The sequence below is a fragment of the Pelodiscus sinensis genome, chromosome 6 (genome assembly GCF_052426305.1).
Source record: "Pelodiscus sinensis isolate ZL-2025 chromosome 6, ASM5242630v1, whole genome shotgun sequence".
Taxonomy (NCBI): Eukaryota; Metazoa; Chordata; order Testudines; family Trionychidae; genus Pelodiscus; species Pelodiscus sinensis.
In genome coordinates this window covers 50,004,735-50,020,580 of record NC_143057.1, presented here as the reverse complement: position 1 = coordinate 50,020,580, position 15,846 = coordinate 50,004,735, and the positions used below count along the sequence as shown (strand labels likewise).

The window sequence follows — 15,846 nt, the reverse complement described above, 5'->3', positions numbered from 1 at the left end:
CCTGCTCCGGGCCAGACAGCTCCCCTGTGGAACCAGGTAAGCACCCGGGATTTCCTGGCCGGGAAAAAATAAAAAAATACCGGACATTTTAGGTGTCTGGTATTTTCTGAATTTTTGTACCGGACAGGAGGTGAAAATACCGGACTGTCCAGGTCAATATCAGACACCTGGCAACCCTACAAGAAAAGCACAGTACAAGCTTCTGCCACTGACTCCACTGTTGTTCAGGCTGACCAGAAAGAACTATTTCTAGTTGGGAGATTATTTCAGCCCCTGAGACCCTTCCTGCCCTTGATCTGCTGAGACAGCTCAGAAGGTTGACAGTTGTGATGTGGGTTTTTATGCAATAGGATGGTGGCTTTTATCCACTGGAAATTGGACTGAGACCAATACAGTCATTTCACAATGGCCATCAGATCACAAACAAGTTCAATCAGCTGGAGATGTGTTCATGCTAACTGCCAACAAGGCACTATCTTCCACTGCCAATTTGCTAGGGCATCCGGTTTCCTGTTTAATGTTGCTGCTTATTATATTTTAACTGTTTCTGTAGTGACCTTTTGTAAAGAAAAATATTATTGCTAGATAATACCCATATCTGCCTATCTTCCAGATCACGTGTTATGTTCACAGTGTAAAAATAAAGCAAGCATGATGGTAATGTCACCATGTTGTTTGTCAGTAGTATCAGGCCTGGCTGGGTCTTAAAGGAAAGCCTGGCTCACAGATTGGCCTGTGATCTAACAGCTATCTTCTAACTGATGCTGATACCACAACTTAATAAGTGACCCCAATTCTGAACTAGGACTACATAAACAGCTGAAAGCAGTCTGCCAGGAGATGCAGGAGAGAGGAGCAAAGGGACTTCACTCTGGGAAAGTTAGTCTGGAAGAGACCCACAAGAAACAAAGGAGGTTCCTGTGCAGGAAGCCTTGAAGTAGGACTTAGAAGGAACATGGAGATACCTGAGGGAACCTGCTAGCGTTCACCAGGGAGAGGAGGCAGTGGGGGGAAACAGGCTGAGAGGGAGCCGCAGCATAAGAGACTCTCTACAGAGGTCAGGAGCAAGAGCCATGAAACATTGAATATCACTAGATCTTGAGAGGGGCACAAGAACTATTATTTGGGTGTCCATTTGGACTTTCGGTTACACCTTTCCTTACACTGGAAGACAGCTGAACTTTTATATGATTTTGCTGGAGAGCCAGGCCACAGAACATCCAGACAGAGATGCAGGTGAAGACACAGGTGTTAAAAGGCCCATTGTGGAGCTGAAGCAATGACTGTGAGTAGGTGATTCTGTTTCTAAAAATCAAGTCTGAAGACTCTCTCATCTCCAACTAGATTTGCCTTAGTAGTGTTTAGTGCTACATGCTTTTAGTGGACACTAAAATGCTAGCTATGTTTTGTGTTGTGTCTGATGTATAATTAGGTCCCAGAATGTTTCCACTATCAGAACGTAAGTTATTTCCTGCCTAAGAACGCTGGAGTACACCATTAGCTTCAAGTTAAGCATACTAACCTACAAATGTATGGCTTCTGCTTGCATTTCAAAGTCTGCTTGTCTATGTATATTGGAAAACCTAACCTCATTTGGGTTCCTGTTTAATGCTGCTCAGCTAGGACATTCTTTTACTGTTGCTTTGTATTCTAGGAGGCGACTGTGGCCTGTGGGAAGTAGAATGTCACCATCCCACTTACATCTGAATGAGTCATGGAAAAAAAAACCTAAGCATATTTTTGTCTCAGCCAAGGTCACATCCCTTTTGTGTTGCCTTCTGGGTGACGTTCAACATACAAGTGATCAAGTTTTACTGACAAAAATATTTGTGGAACATGAATTTGAAAGTCCCATGCATACTTGTAAAAGCCAACTTTTACATTTGCTTACACAAATACCCGTGCCAGCAGCGCTCCCATATTTATCCACTCAGGGGTTAGGAACAATAATGTGATTTCCCAGGTGAGTCATAGTTCTTGCCAGGTGTATGTAACACATGTGCTCCAATATCTTCTTTGGCTCCCAATTGGCTACTGGGTAGAGTTGAAAATATTAGACCTTTGACATACAAAACTCTAATAGACTGAGAATTCTCTACCTCAGAGACCATGTCTGTCCCTGGTTCATTTCCACACAGTTAACCTCACAGAAATGGTTCAAGCTGGATTGACAGGTCCACCTCCCCCTGCTGTAAAGAGAGAGTAGGGGATTCTCTGTGAGGGGCTCTTTTCTTTGGCATAAACTCCCATGTGGCAGAAGCAGGGCAACTAGCACCTTGCAAAAGAAATACTGGTAGGGACTGATGATTGTTTCCATACCCCCATTAGCTCAGAGGCAAGAATGGGGTGCCCATGTGCATGCAACACAAACAACACTGCACTTTCCATCTCCCAGCCCAGAGAAGGAGAAGGAACACGTATGCCAGCTGTTGGTGTGAGCAATAATTCTGGGCACTTTCAGCTGAGGGGTAGGGCATAGTGGTGTTGATACATAAGGAACCTAGGGATGAGGAGAGAGTGGGGAGGGTGCCAACTGTGGAGGAACTGCTAAGCTGCTTCTGCTGAGCCTTAGTAGTGCCTTTTGCTCACCCTCATGTCTTCTCTTTTCTCTTCCCCTCCCACTACCAACAGAGTGAAATAGTCTGAATCTGTTGATTTCCAGCTATGCTGCAAAGCACAGTTGTTTATGTGGGCATTTGGGGGGCAGTTTTGATGTACAGAATGTGTGCAGGCTAGCAATTTATTATTTAGTGGTACAAGTGGGGAAGAAAAAGGCCTCTTTCATTTTTTTTTATAGTGGTTTCTGCATTGTTTCTATTTAATGGCAAGGTCACCTGGAGCATAAGATGGTCTTTTATCATATTCTTTTATAGCCAAATAAGTCAGCTTGAGTCTGAATACTTGAAAGTCAGTTCATGTAATACAAAATTAGAGAAGATATTCTTTATCTAAATTTGTTTGAGTATATATCTGAAGAAATAATGCTGTATTTGAAGATAGTCCAACAGCAGAAAATGAATCAAATTATCTGTTGCAAAAATTTCACATGGTTCTAATCCTATACAGATGCATACTACAAAATCTAACTGAGTAATTTAATTTGCTTGCCTGTTTATAATTTGAGTTGATGAAGGAGAAATGAAAGCAAATTGAAGAGACTTTGTCAATATTTTTATCTAATAAGTGAACCAATCTGAGTACAGTATATGGAGATAATTTCTCTCTTACAGAGGTTATCAGGACTTAGGCCCAATTTTTAAATATATGTAGCCATTGCTATGCAAAATCTAATGTAGAAGCCTCATTTTCAAACTGAGTTAAACATTTAGAATTGAACAGCCTAGATTTAGTCTTCTAACTGCCTAAATTGCTTCTGAAAATGAGAATTAGGTAACAAATATCTGTCTCTGCCATTTGTTAAATTACTGAGCAAGAGCTGTCTTTGTACTGCTCTCCAGTAAATGGGTGATTTAAAAACAAATTTTAAATAGGTGGCAATTGTGTGTATTAACTCTGGACAGATTCTGTCATCTTGCATCTGCAAGCAACTTGAAACAAAAACTGAGAGGTTTGACCTACTTCCTTTAATCTTAATAAACATTAACCTATTAATAGTCTAGCAGCGCCTTAAAGACTAACAAAACATGTATATGGTATCATGAGCTTTCGGGTTGTGCCCAAGAAAGCTCATGATACAGCTACATGTTTTGTTGGTCTTTAACGTGCTGCTAGACTATTTGTTGTTGTTTAAGTTTTTCCAGTTACAGTTTTTAAGTTTGGCTACCGATCTGAAGCTTATTAACATATGAGTTACCCTGAAAATTAATAATGGCAATTTAAGTGTAAATATCCTTAGTTTTTTTCACTTCCTGTAGCATATATAATATCTTACCATAGCTCTTGGAAGTGTGGAGGGTTGAGTGCTGGATATGGACCCAATAGTTCTTGGGTGGCAAAAGAATGCCAGTATTTTTGTAACTCACTGTTCTTAGAAAGTGATGACCATCATCAAAACTTTGCTATCATTTCTGGCAGGAGAGTACAGTCCTGAGACCTAGACTACATGGGTTGATGAGCAAGCACTTGTTAAAAGGTACCATCCCTCCTTCCAAATTTGTGTCAGTGACATAAGTTTTATTGGGCTTGTACAATGTTTTAGAAAATACAGTGCAGCTAAAACAATACTGAAGAAATATGTTGCCTCTTCAGAACTGCAGAAAGCTATGCATGGTCAGGCATGAAGCATACTGGGAATGACAGGCAGTTAACATTGCCAAGTTCTGTTGAACTGAAGAGCTGAGAAGAGGAAAAAGATAAATTTCTCCAGGACAGAGGAGACTGATTTGATCAATCATAAAAATGTAAGTTGTTGCTTGCGTCTCATCTTTAGTTCAGTCTCTGCTCCATCCTCATATGAGAAGTGATTTCTCCCTTTATTTCCTTCTGATGCCTCAGAATGCTTGACAGCTTTACACAGCGACCAAAAACCCTCCTGAAGGGAAATGCTTTATCTCTGTACTAGGTATAACGTAGCTTTTCAAAGGGCTATGAAAAGGATTGCAATTCCATCTCTCCATTCAGATGTACAAGCTTGTTCTCATTATGGAAATGATTTAGATATTCTCAGTTATCTGAACTTAAATCTCCTGAGTCCCACTATTTTTACTGAGCAGTGAACTTCTATAGACGTCTGGATTTACTTCAGAAGGAAGAACATCCCCCTGTCATGTGTGCTGTATGTTTAAGACTAGATTTTTAACAAGCATTTGGCTGGGAGGATCCTATTCCAGCTAGCTGAAAAGTATTCACATTGTTTATTCAGCACAGTTCTTCCTCCTGCTCCCATCTGATTGATTAAATGTTTACCACAGGTGGGGCTGCTCCACTGAACCTCCTGCATGACCAAATGTGACACTGCGGGCACTCCCTATCTTAGTCCACAAGTTGTGCCTGGCATGCTGGGAGCAGACCAGTCTATCCCACAAGCTCAACATGAGACTGTACACAGGTAAATAAGAATAACATACTTGGAATTTGGGTGTCCACATCTGTAAACAAGAAATCTTGAAGGGAAGTGCTCAGTTGTAGCACTGGAAGGCAAAGGCCTGACCTGCCCCTTTGCTAGCCTTGGGGAGCTCTTCCTCTATCCAGTGTCACCCACCATGCCCTTTTTGCACCATGAGCCCCCAAATCAGGCAAACTATCTTCACTGGCTTGCTGGATTCTAATTAGTGTCTTCTCCTGTCCCTTCTAGATTTCTGGAGGACTGTCTTGTTGGAAGTCCAACCCGAGTGGGCTTTCTTTGAGTAGGGGCTGTTGCCTCCAGCAGATAGCAGAAAAAGGCCTGATTAGACCCCTCCCCCCAGATTCAAACAGCTTTTGTGGGGCTTGATGGTTATTGACCCCATAAGTTCAAATGGGTTCCACCATTGCACAGAGGATTCGCAGTTCAGTTTGCAAGATCCGGCCCTTAATTATAGGATTCTCAGGAAAGAGCCCATCTCTTCTGAATGGGATACTGCAACGTGTCAGTTTATCAAATGATGGTTGGATGGACATGTGTTCACTAACACAAAAGAAAATCTCTGCACTGATGATTTTAAAAAGGAAATCTTTTCAATGGCATCAGTGAGCATGGGATCAGGACACCATGTATATTTAAAAAAAGAGAATATACTTTTAGTATTTAGTGTACACAAATGGAAAAATCTACTAGTGGATTTTTAATATACTGTATATAGGTACATGTGTGAGACTCTGTGAAAGTGATTACAGAGCACAACTGAGAGTGACATTTGCTTCTGTTTGATAACTTGATAGCCATCCATACTGAGAGTGAAATAGCAGGAGATAAACTAAATGCAACCTTTTGGATGAAAATCTGTATTCTGAGGATTTTTTTTTTTTCTGATTTGTCCTGTGGAGATGTCAGATATCCTTTCCTCAAACCCTTAGTGCAATTACACTGACATGAGTGGGAAATCCAGATAAGGAACAAATCCAGAATATGCACTCCAATGATGATGCAAAAAGAACAATTTTGTGCTCTTTTAGCTCAAGACATCAATTTCCAGTGCAACTTCTAGATCTTACGTTGTCACAATCTCACTACATGTGAGTTTCAAAACTCTAATGAAAAGGAAACTGGCAAAAAACAAAAAAAACCCTCCAGAGAGCTCTTCATCCCTCAAGCAGATTTTTGAATGTGTTTAGTATCAAAGGGTTTTGATAATGCGAAAGAGTTTCCTGTCATAACTTCTCTCTTCACAAGTTTAGTAATAGTAACAGGGACTTTCACTGAGTTATGCTTGTTTTAACAAGTGGCAAATTTGGCCCCAGGATTCCCCATTCCGTTAGTTGGCTGAAGGAACCCCAGAGGGACGTGGGATGTGATTTAAACCTTAGAGTGGTCTGGCCTTCTGTATGAAGGGGTCAGATCTTTACAGAGTCTATATCTACCCTGTTGAGGATATGATGCACTGCTCTTGAATTCCTCCAAACTCTCTTTCCTGCCAGACTATATTTTAACAATTCCATGTGTTCATTGCAGCTGAAAATATGGACATGTATTTTAGAGTAAAAGACTGGGCCTACAAAATTAGAAGCCACTACTAAAAATATAGTCTTCATACCAAATTCTGCCTGTAATATATATATATATATACACACATCCAAAGACTACAACCATAGATGGAAATATGGGCCGTCACACCCTCCAACTCTCCAAGAGGTCTTTCTAATAGTCCTGCAGCAGAGCATTTTGGTCTACTCTCTGATAAAGTACAGACTCCGCCCCGTTAGTTTCACTCTTCCCCCCCACACACAAAATTTAGCTTTTCCTGAGAAAAATAATCTTTTCAGATGCCAGACAGAATGAGTACTCAGCTGCTGCAGTTTTTATGGGTGCCATTTTCTACCTACACTTTAAAATTGCCACAGTACAACATGTAAAATTTCCACAGACCCCTAGTTGAGTGTTAGTAGTTAATGCACACTCAAATGGTCAGTGTGACATGAAGGATGCATGAACCCCGCTGCAAAGAAAAAAGTTTACTTCCCAAATTCAAAAAAGCTATTCAAATCAGAATTTGCTTAGTACTAGATACCACTACCTGAGTCAGAATGTAATGTATGTGATATGGGCATGCTTTTCTTCTCACCCTATTTTAACACCAGAATAACTCCACTGATTTCTGTGAAACGGCTCCAGGTTTGCACCATTGTCAATTAAAGGGAGAATCACCCCTTATTTTCTCTTCACTTCAACTGCAATGAAACCAGCAGAAAACATGTCCTGTCTTTTCTCCAGTTAATTATATACCTTCTGGGTTCTGCTTTCAGAGGAATCTGTGACATTTAAACCACTACTTTATTCAGAAATACTTTAGTTTGCTTCTAAGTAGAAGTATGCCAGAGCCACAAAACCAAATCCAGTTCAGCCCCAGACATCAGGGGGAAAAAAAGGATTTTAACTCCAGTTACAAACTTCATAATTCATGTTCAACTCTAACACCGTGGTTGTACATTTTTGTTACCTAAACTTATGTTCCTTCCTTTTTTTAGATGCCTTATTATAATGTTCTAGATTTACTCTCTTGCTTCCGAAAAATCTCATCATCCTATCTAAGCAGATCTTTTATATGTTATCGTAATGCTGTTAAAGTAAAAATGAAATGACCCTTTCTGAAAACAATGTCATATCAGCAACGTGACAGATAAAAGTATCTCTTTTCATTTCCCAAAATAATTCCATTTTCAAACATAAGTAAAAAAAATGTAAAACTTTGATTGTATGTCACATTTTCCCCTCTCAAAATATTCCTAAGCACTTTCCAAGTGACTACATAGACAAATGTGCCAGATATTATGAACTGAAGAGTAACACAGACCTATCCTTGAATATTAGAAGCTAGATTAGACTCTCCTTTGCAATGTAATTAAACATGGGCCTTTTTTAAAAGTCATGAGCAGTTCTGTTAATGTCAATCAGACCACTCCTGTTCTTAAGTACCTTTCAGAAAAGAGGCTTTAGTAAGACAGAAAATGTTGGGATTATCCTCTGTTCTTTTTAGACCGTGTAATGCAGGGGTGTCCAAACTTTTTTCAAAGAGGGCCAGATTTGATGAAGTGAACATGCGTGAGGGCCGACCATTTTGCCTGACATTCTTTGAACCATTAAAATTAATGCAAATTAACTATTTTATGCAAAGTTTATTGCAAACGGCATACTTTTCATTTAGTCACATGGATGACAAATCTAAACAGGTGTTAAATCACTCTGCCTTTCATATCTGATGAAAAAAAAAATCCAGGAAGCTGAAATATATGTCAGGAACATTGTAAAGTACATTACATATTATTGGTAATAAAGGTTGTCTGTCAACTTTTAAGTTCAAAAAATATGAACAGGAACATAACACCAAGTATACATGTTGTGTCCAAATATATTTATAACTGATTTAGACCAACTGACATTAACTGAGATTTTACAATGTATTCATCTCAATACATATGGATTCGTTGGGGGCCATAAAAGATAGATTTGCCAAATTACCTGTGGGGCCGTATTAAACCGGAACACGGGCCGCAATTGGCCCGCGGGCCGGACTTTGGACATGCCTGGTGTAATGGAAGCTCTGTCTTCCATTGGCAGAGATTTTTAAATCTTAGCTAAGGAACAAAGGATCAGATTTTAAAGTGGTTTCTATCTAGCCTCTTTATAAAATGTATTCACAGAAATTATGCCCACATATCTTTCCCTGCCATTAATTGCAAGCCTGTAGTAACCAGCTCCAGTGCTTCATTTGTACCTGCAATCAGATACTAAGCCTTTTTCAAATGGAGCACAGAAATGCAGGCACAGTTTCTGAAAATATAAATCATAAAAGGCAACCTCTCATTTTGCTGGAACAAATCAAGTCCCACCACCTCCCAACAATGGTTGCCATGATCTATCGGGAGGGTTACCAATATATTTGGAACTTCAAACTTTTCTAGATTTTTATTTGTTTGTGAGGGTCTGGATGGGTTATTTCTCTAGGTACTTTTCTTGTTTAAAATCCCATACACTGGATTTCTCAAGCTGAACCTTTTCTAAAGATGCCTCTATAGAGAGCTATGTCTTATAGATTCAAATGTAGTTCTTGAGCTTCCCATTCTGAAGTCCAGTGTGTTTTTTTTTAATTAAATCTCACTGACAAAAGAAAATACCATGTTTCTGGGCAGAACTTTTAAATTCTAGCATGTTAATTTGATTGACTAGGAGTAAGTGAAAAGAGACTTTGCAACAAGGCTCATTGGGCAAGGGAAAGCAGAGATCTGCATGAATATTTCCTTGGAAAATGAAGCCAGAATTTGATTCCAAAATATCAAGCCCTGAGCCCTAGTTATGTAGCCAATCTCTGCATGCAATGGAAGTTCCCTAATAAACTAAGAGCTACAAGAACAATTGGCTGAAATTCTGAATTGTGGTTGGTTGAAGCCCCTGAGATTTACTTTTTATTATTTTTACTAGTTTTAGTAAAATAATAATTCTGAAAAAAATCCATGGATGCTGTCAACTTTCAACTCAGTCTTGGTTCTCCAACCTTGTGGCAAGTAGTTGCTTTCCCACTGGAGTTTCTAACTGACATTATAATTTGGGTTTTCAACTCCATTGCCTACAATAATAATGCATTGATTTTTATGAAATTTGGCAGCTATGGCAATCTCCTTAACCTAACCGAAAACACATGTTTGGGGATTTCTAGCTCTGAAAGCTCATAAAGTTAATCACATGCTGTGATTTAAATAGATCCTGGTTATCAAGCAACCTCTGAGTTTTTGACTGCCTGATTCTCACAGACTAGCAGACCCAACTTCTACTTGCTTTAAAGAGGGGAATGAACTTCAGTGTAGTGTGTACATTAGTGTATAGTTGTTAAATGGCTTTGAATTTGGACCGAAATGGAGATGGCTGTATTGTTACCAGTGCTGCCAGTCCATATTCATGTTCAAAAGTTTGGACTTGGCATCAGTCCTTGGAACAAAATAATAACTACATCAACCATGAGTGCTCGTGTCTCTAGCCCGAATGGAAAGATAATTTTCTTAGGGATCCATACTGGTTCTGTTAAGCTTTGAGGGCTTCTCAACTTTTCTGTGCTTCACACCCTCAAGAACCTGAATCAGGCATGATCCTTGAAGCTAAAGGAGACTGGACAGAGGTCCCTTTAAAACCTATCAACTCTACCCTGTAACTTTCTGGAGGAATCACTGTTGTTGAGTAATGCATGCGCCAGACTGAACAATGAAAGGTCAAGACTCTCAGTGTCCAAGAGTGGAATATGTGATTCCCCCAGCACTTCTATCCCCTGCTATTCAAGGAAGTAAGAGGTCAAGACTGAAATTTATCTGAAATTATTTACACAGCATCTTTACAGAAATAAAATGACATTCTCTGTTCTGAGGAGCTCACAGGCTTAAATATGAGTAGAAGTTGGTGCTATAAGACACACTGTGATGTATGCAGCTCGTTAATTTAGACTATTTGACCTAAATATTTTAGCTTGTCCAGGCACTCATTAATGGATCTCAAAGTTTCCATATAATTACAAGCCAGTTTCAAAAACCAGTTTGAAAGAGAAGCTGCAGGGCTTAATTTCGTTTACAAGTTTAATATCTACAATAGATGTTTAAACAAAGACCTTAACTCAATTACTCTCTATATTGCACATCTCAATGACATAAAAGGCCAAACACCAGGTACTTAAGAGTATTTAGAACCTTCTCTATCAGCTTCATTTAGCATGGTAACTCTAATTGACTATTCTTTTCCTATTTATTTCTCTTTTGGTTTCCTCTCCTTCCCCTCTCCTCTCTTTCTCTGCTCTTTATTTGGAACTTGGATGCCATAAGTTCCATTCATCTGAAGAAGTGGGTTGTACCCACAAAAGCTCATGATACCATCTACATTTTTGTTAGTCTCTAAGGTGCTGAAGGACTATTCATTATTTTTTAAGTTGGACCTAGTTAGGATTATTGTGTAGGCTACACTGTAGGGTAATTCCACTAGCCCAATCACCTACATTCATTAAGATTAACTCTCAAAAAATTAAAATTCAGTAGGGTTTTTTGCCAGTCACTTGTCTTTACCTTCTTGACTTTCACTGGTCTCTGCTTATCCTTCTTCTCTCCTTTCACCCTAACTGCACTCACCTGCCAGTTCCTTTCCTATTTACCTTTGATGATTCTGCTACTTCAGTTGACTGCTGCTATTTCTACATTCAGTGATCTTATTCTTCAAACAGCTTCATTTAGGCTCATGGTCCTTTTTGGGGCACTGAGAAAGGTGGAAGTACATTATCCCACAGCAAAAACTCAAGGCAGAAACTGCAACAGCAAACACAACAAGATACCAGAATTGCCAGTACAGTACAGCTAACAGCTGAAGACATGACGATAAATCAGAGAAAACAGGGAAGATTGGTTCAGAAAACTCAGGATAGCTATATCTAGATAGGTAAGGTGAAGGAGGTCATTTGTTATTACAGAAAGGGAAGAGCCCCTAGAAAGAGAGAGAGGGCTGGTACAAACATTGACTCTTCCTCAAGAATCAATCAGGGAAATGGTGTGAGAAAGTAAGGAGGCTAGTAATTGGACCAGATCTTTGCAGAGAAGGTTCAGATAAGGATTCATATTTTGAGGAATTATCTATACTTTTTAGAATCTTCTGAAATTCAACCCTCAACATGAATAACATTCTGTAATATCCAGTTGTGTTCTCATGTAAGTCATCAAGAGCAGGATTTAACTCTCCAGTGAACAAATGGGATGGTTTTCTCTGTTGTTTGAAAGGAGCTACCAGGCACTCCAGGGAATGGATTTCTCATGGATTATTATACTTCTAGGGTGGTTCAAATTATTTGCCTTCTGCTACCTGCTTCATAACATCAACTTGAAATATTTTTGTAATAATCACCAAGAAATGTATTGCCTGTCTCATTTGTTGTTCAGATGATGGGCACACAATTTAAATCTTAAACTTGATCTCCAAACAGTACAAATAATCCCCTTTGATAAGTGTTTACTTTTCTTAATGCTGGAATTCATTTAAACAGTTTTGGCTCCTTGTGCAATACAACTCGGAGCCAAAATAAGCTGAGACAATTATTCTAGAGACCAAGTCAACAATGGAAACATTTGTGACATTTTTTGTAATAGGGAAGCATGAAGAATTCCTGCTGATTTTCTTTCCTTTCTTTGATAATTGCATATATTTAAAACAACACAGGGGAGCTAAAGAGCAGCTAAGGAGGGGGAAACAAAGGTGCTTTCACAGCTTTCTGCCCACCCAATTCTGGGGTGGCCATCGCATCCCCTGTCCCTGTAACGCACTCTACATAAAGTCTGCAAGGGGGTAGTTTAGGGCTTGTGTAGTGGGTCTTATGCCATTAAGGGAATCCTCTGAAAGCCAGTTGGTCTTCCTGCACTGTTGAGTAGTCAAAGCAGCCATAACTGAGCTAAGGAGTGGACACCACATTCTCTGGATATTTCACAATGGCTATTTGCTTCTGTCGACACACCAAAAACATGTCCAGACTTTGCAGACTGTTTTAAATCTCTCCAGAAAAGCATCAGCAAATACTAACTGGTTAATAGCCTAATGACATATATAAATAAAGTATTACTAATCTTCTTGTACAGATGGAGGAAACTGAGATGAAGTTAAATGATGTGACTGAGGCTATACAAGACCAAAGTGAGCATCAATATCATAGCTAGGACTACAACTCAGGACAGCCTAACTCCCAAGTCCTTGCTTAAACTAGTATACTACACTACTCTCTATATACTAGCCTATTAAATATTTAGTTTGGATTATATTTAATATGAATTAATGATGGGGAGTGTTTGTCTGAGCTTACAGCTTGTTCAATTAGACTGCATGGTCTAGGTGAGCAGTTGGGCTTAAGTTAAACCCTTTGTTCTTAAAGTATCTGTTCTCCCATAGTTACAGATCCTTTCTCTCTTTGGGCCGCTGCACACAGTCTCTTTTTTAATGTACTTTTTTTCAGACTATAAAGAACTTCAAAAGGACCTCACAAAACTAGTTGATTGGGTAACAAAATGGCAAATGAATTTTAATGTTGATAAAAGCAAAGTAATACACATTGGAAAAAATAATCCCAACTATCCATGCAATATGATGGGGACTAATTTAGCTATAACTATTCACAAGCAATATCTTGGAGTCATTGTGGATGGTTCTCTGAAAACATCCACTCAATGTGCAGCACCAGTCAAAAAAGCAAACAGAATGCTAGGAATCTTTTAAAAGGGATAGATAATAAAAGCGATAATATCTTATTGCCTCCATATAAATACATGGTACTCCCACATTTTGAACACTGCACACAGATGTGGTTGCCTCATCTCAAAAAAGGTATCTTAGCTTTAGAAAAGGTTCAGAAAGGGGCAACAAAAGTACTAGGGGTTTGAAACAAGTGTCATATGAAGAGACATTAAAAAGTCTGGGACTTTTCAGCTTAGAAAAGAGGAGACTAAAGGGGAATATGATTGAGATCTATAAAATCATGACAGGTATGGAGAAAGTGAATAATGAAAAGTAATTTATTTGTTCTCACAACATATGAACTAGGGGTCACCAAATGAAATTAATAGGTAGCATGTTTAAAACAAACAAAAGGAGGTTGACTATGCTTTGCATGAAGAAAAACTTATGTCACTCTTTGCCAGAGGATGTTGTGAAGACTAGGACTTCAACAGGGTTCAAAAAAGAACTAGATAAATTCATGGAGGTTAGATCCATCAATACTTATTTGCAGGGCTCAATGACCACGGTGAAAACCCACTTGCCAGCCCCACACTGCGCATGCGCCAGACCTGCACTGCGCATATGCCAGACCGCACTGCGCAGGCACGCATTGCCGGTGAATGGGGTGACTGGCTGAAATCTACTCGCCACAGGCGAGTAGATCAGCGGATTTGTCGAGCCCTGCTTATTTGCCAAGATGGGTAGGAATGGTGTCTTTAGCCTCTGTTTGTCAGAGGCTGGAAATGGATGACAGGAGAAGGATCACGTGACTATTACCTGATTCTGCTCACTCTCTCTGGGGCATCTGGCATTGGCCACTGTTGGCATACAGGATAATGGGCTAGATGGACCTTTGGTCTGACCCAGTATAGCCGTTCTTATGTTCTACTGACACACCAGCTCTCCCACTACAGATCTCCTTTTAAAAAGAAAAAGATTATGACATCATTTAATACAACTAGTCTATAAACGATTCATTAAGGTCACTATCTGTTCCCTATCAAATCTCTTTGAAGAAGGCATTTTCACAGCAGATCCCATCATGAGACTCAAATAGAGTGTCTCTTGATGAGTGGGAGTTTTTCTCTTCTATTGGCTCACCATCTTGATGCTATATTCAAAGGGTGGAATGAGAAGGGAGGGAAAATGTTGCATCCTCTGGTCTTAATAAGCCATTTTCTGCAAATAAAGGGTCATTACTGGTCTCCATAATTTTCTTTTCTCGGTCACATTGAGTTTCTTTGGAATGATGTCAAATATAAAAACCAAACACCCACAGAGAAACAATACACCAAGAAAAAAAGAAACCTCTATTTAACACTAATATGGAATGAGTTTTCAGCTCACCAGAGGTGATGTAAGTGGGGAGGTAATAAAATCCATACCAGTAGAGGTTCACATTCCATTGACTGATAATGTGTACTTGTAGTGTTACATTCTATTTTTTTAAATTATTTTTCATTTTTTAAACTGGTTCTATATTTTCCCCAAAAAACAAACAAACCTATCTCACTTCTTTGGGAAAAGCTCTACATTTTATCAGCTTTTAAATGCTACAAGACTAAAATAAACTTCTCAACGTATCTATTTTTTTAGGTATACATCTGTCTTAGTTTTAAATTGCTATTCCAGATGAATATTTGCAGTAACAAGTAAATCCTTAAAAAAAAGAAGTCGGTCTATCTTGTCAGCATTCAATACACTTTTAAGTTACCTTTCAAGCAATTTGAAGAGTAATCAGAACTTAATATATTGTTCTGTTGGAGGAAAAAGTAAACCCCAAAGCCACTCACCTTGTTTTTCTAATAATCATGAGGACCATTTCTAAAATGACATCATTTTAGCTGAGCTGTAAACACATCTGTCGTTTTCTGTTAGCAGAATTTTTTTAAACGCTTCCATTTTTTACTCGTTTTTTGCTTCGCTAATTATTGCTGACCTAAATCCCAGGCACAACACCAAACAGTGCGTTTGTCATAGATGTTATAAGACAGGAGAAACGCCACAGTATGTTGGTGGCCTACATTTCCTAGTAAAATCCTTTTATGCATGAAACATTGTACACATTGCACATCAGCTAGTGTTTGCCTCAAGCTGGAAATAAGCGTCATATGAAAATGTTCTTTATTTTCTGCCCAACATGAATACTTTTTCCTGCCTTGAACACTTATTCATCTAGGCACACACCATCACTGCAAGTAAGGGTTATCTCTTTCATATGCAGCAGAAGGTACAGTCTTAACTGATAACACGTGCTCATTCTTTGATTCCTACTCTTTGTAATACTGTCATATTCTATGCTTTTTATATGAGCATGATGACACTGATACCCTTTTTAGGCAAAAGAGATCTAAAAGAAAGCTAGGGATTGTCTTGCCAACCACAAGCAGATTCAGAGAGTATATATTTCTTGCATGATATTTAAATATTTTGTAACTTTAAAGTGGGCTTTTTGGTCCCACATAAATATTCAGTGTTCATGCAGTTTTCTTCTCTCTTCCCTCTTTCTGCCCTTTTTACCTCCTGTAATA

The 15,846-nt window shown here is 39.0% G+C and overlaps 1 long non-coding RNA gene across 1 annotated transcript; it reads left to right on the top strand.

The window, feature by feature from the left end:
- The first annotated feature begins 4,032 nt into the window (after positions 1-4,032).
- On the top strand, positions 4,033-7,732 carry LOC142830057 (uncharacterized). Its single transcript, XR_012905082.2, has 4 exons — positions 4,033-4,093; positions 4,210-4,361; positions 4,872-5,008; positions 5,255-7,732. It is a non-coding gene; the product is annotated as an uncharacterized LOC142830057 (long non-coding RNA).
- The last annotated feature ends 8,114 nt before the right edge of the window (positions 7,733-15,846 follow it).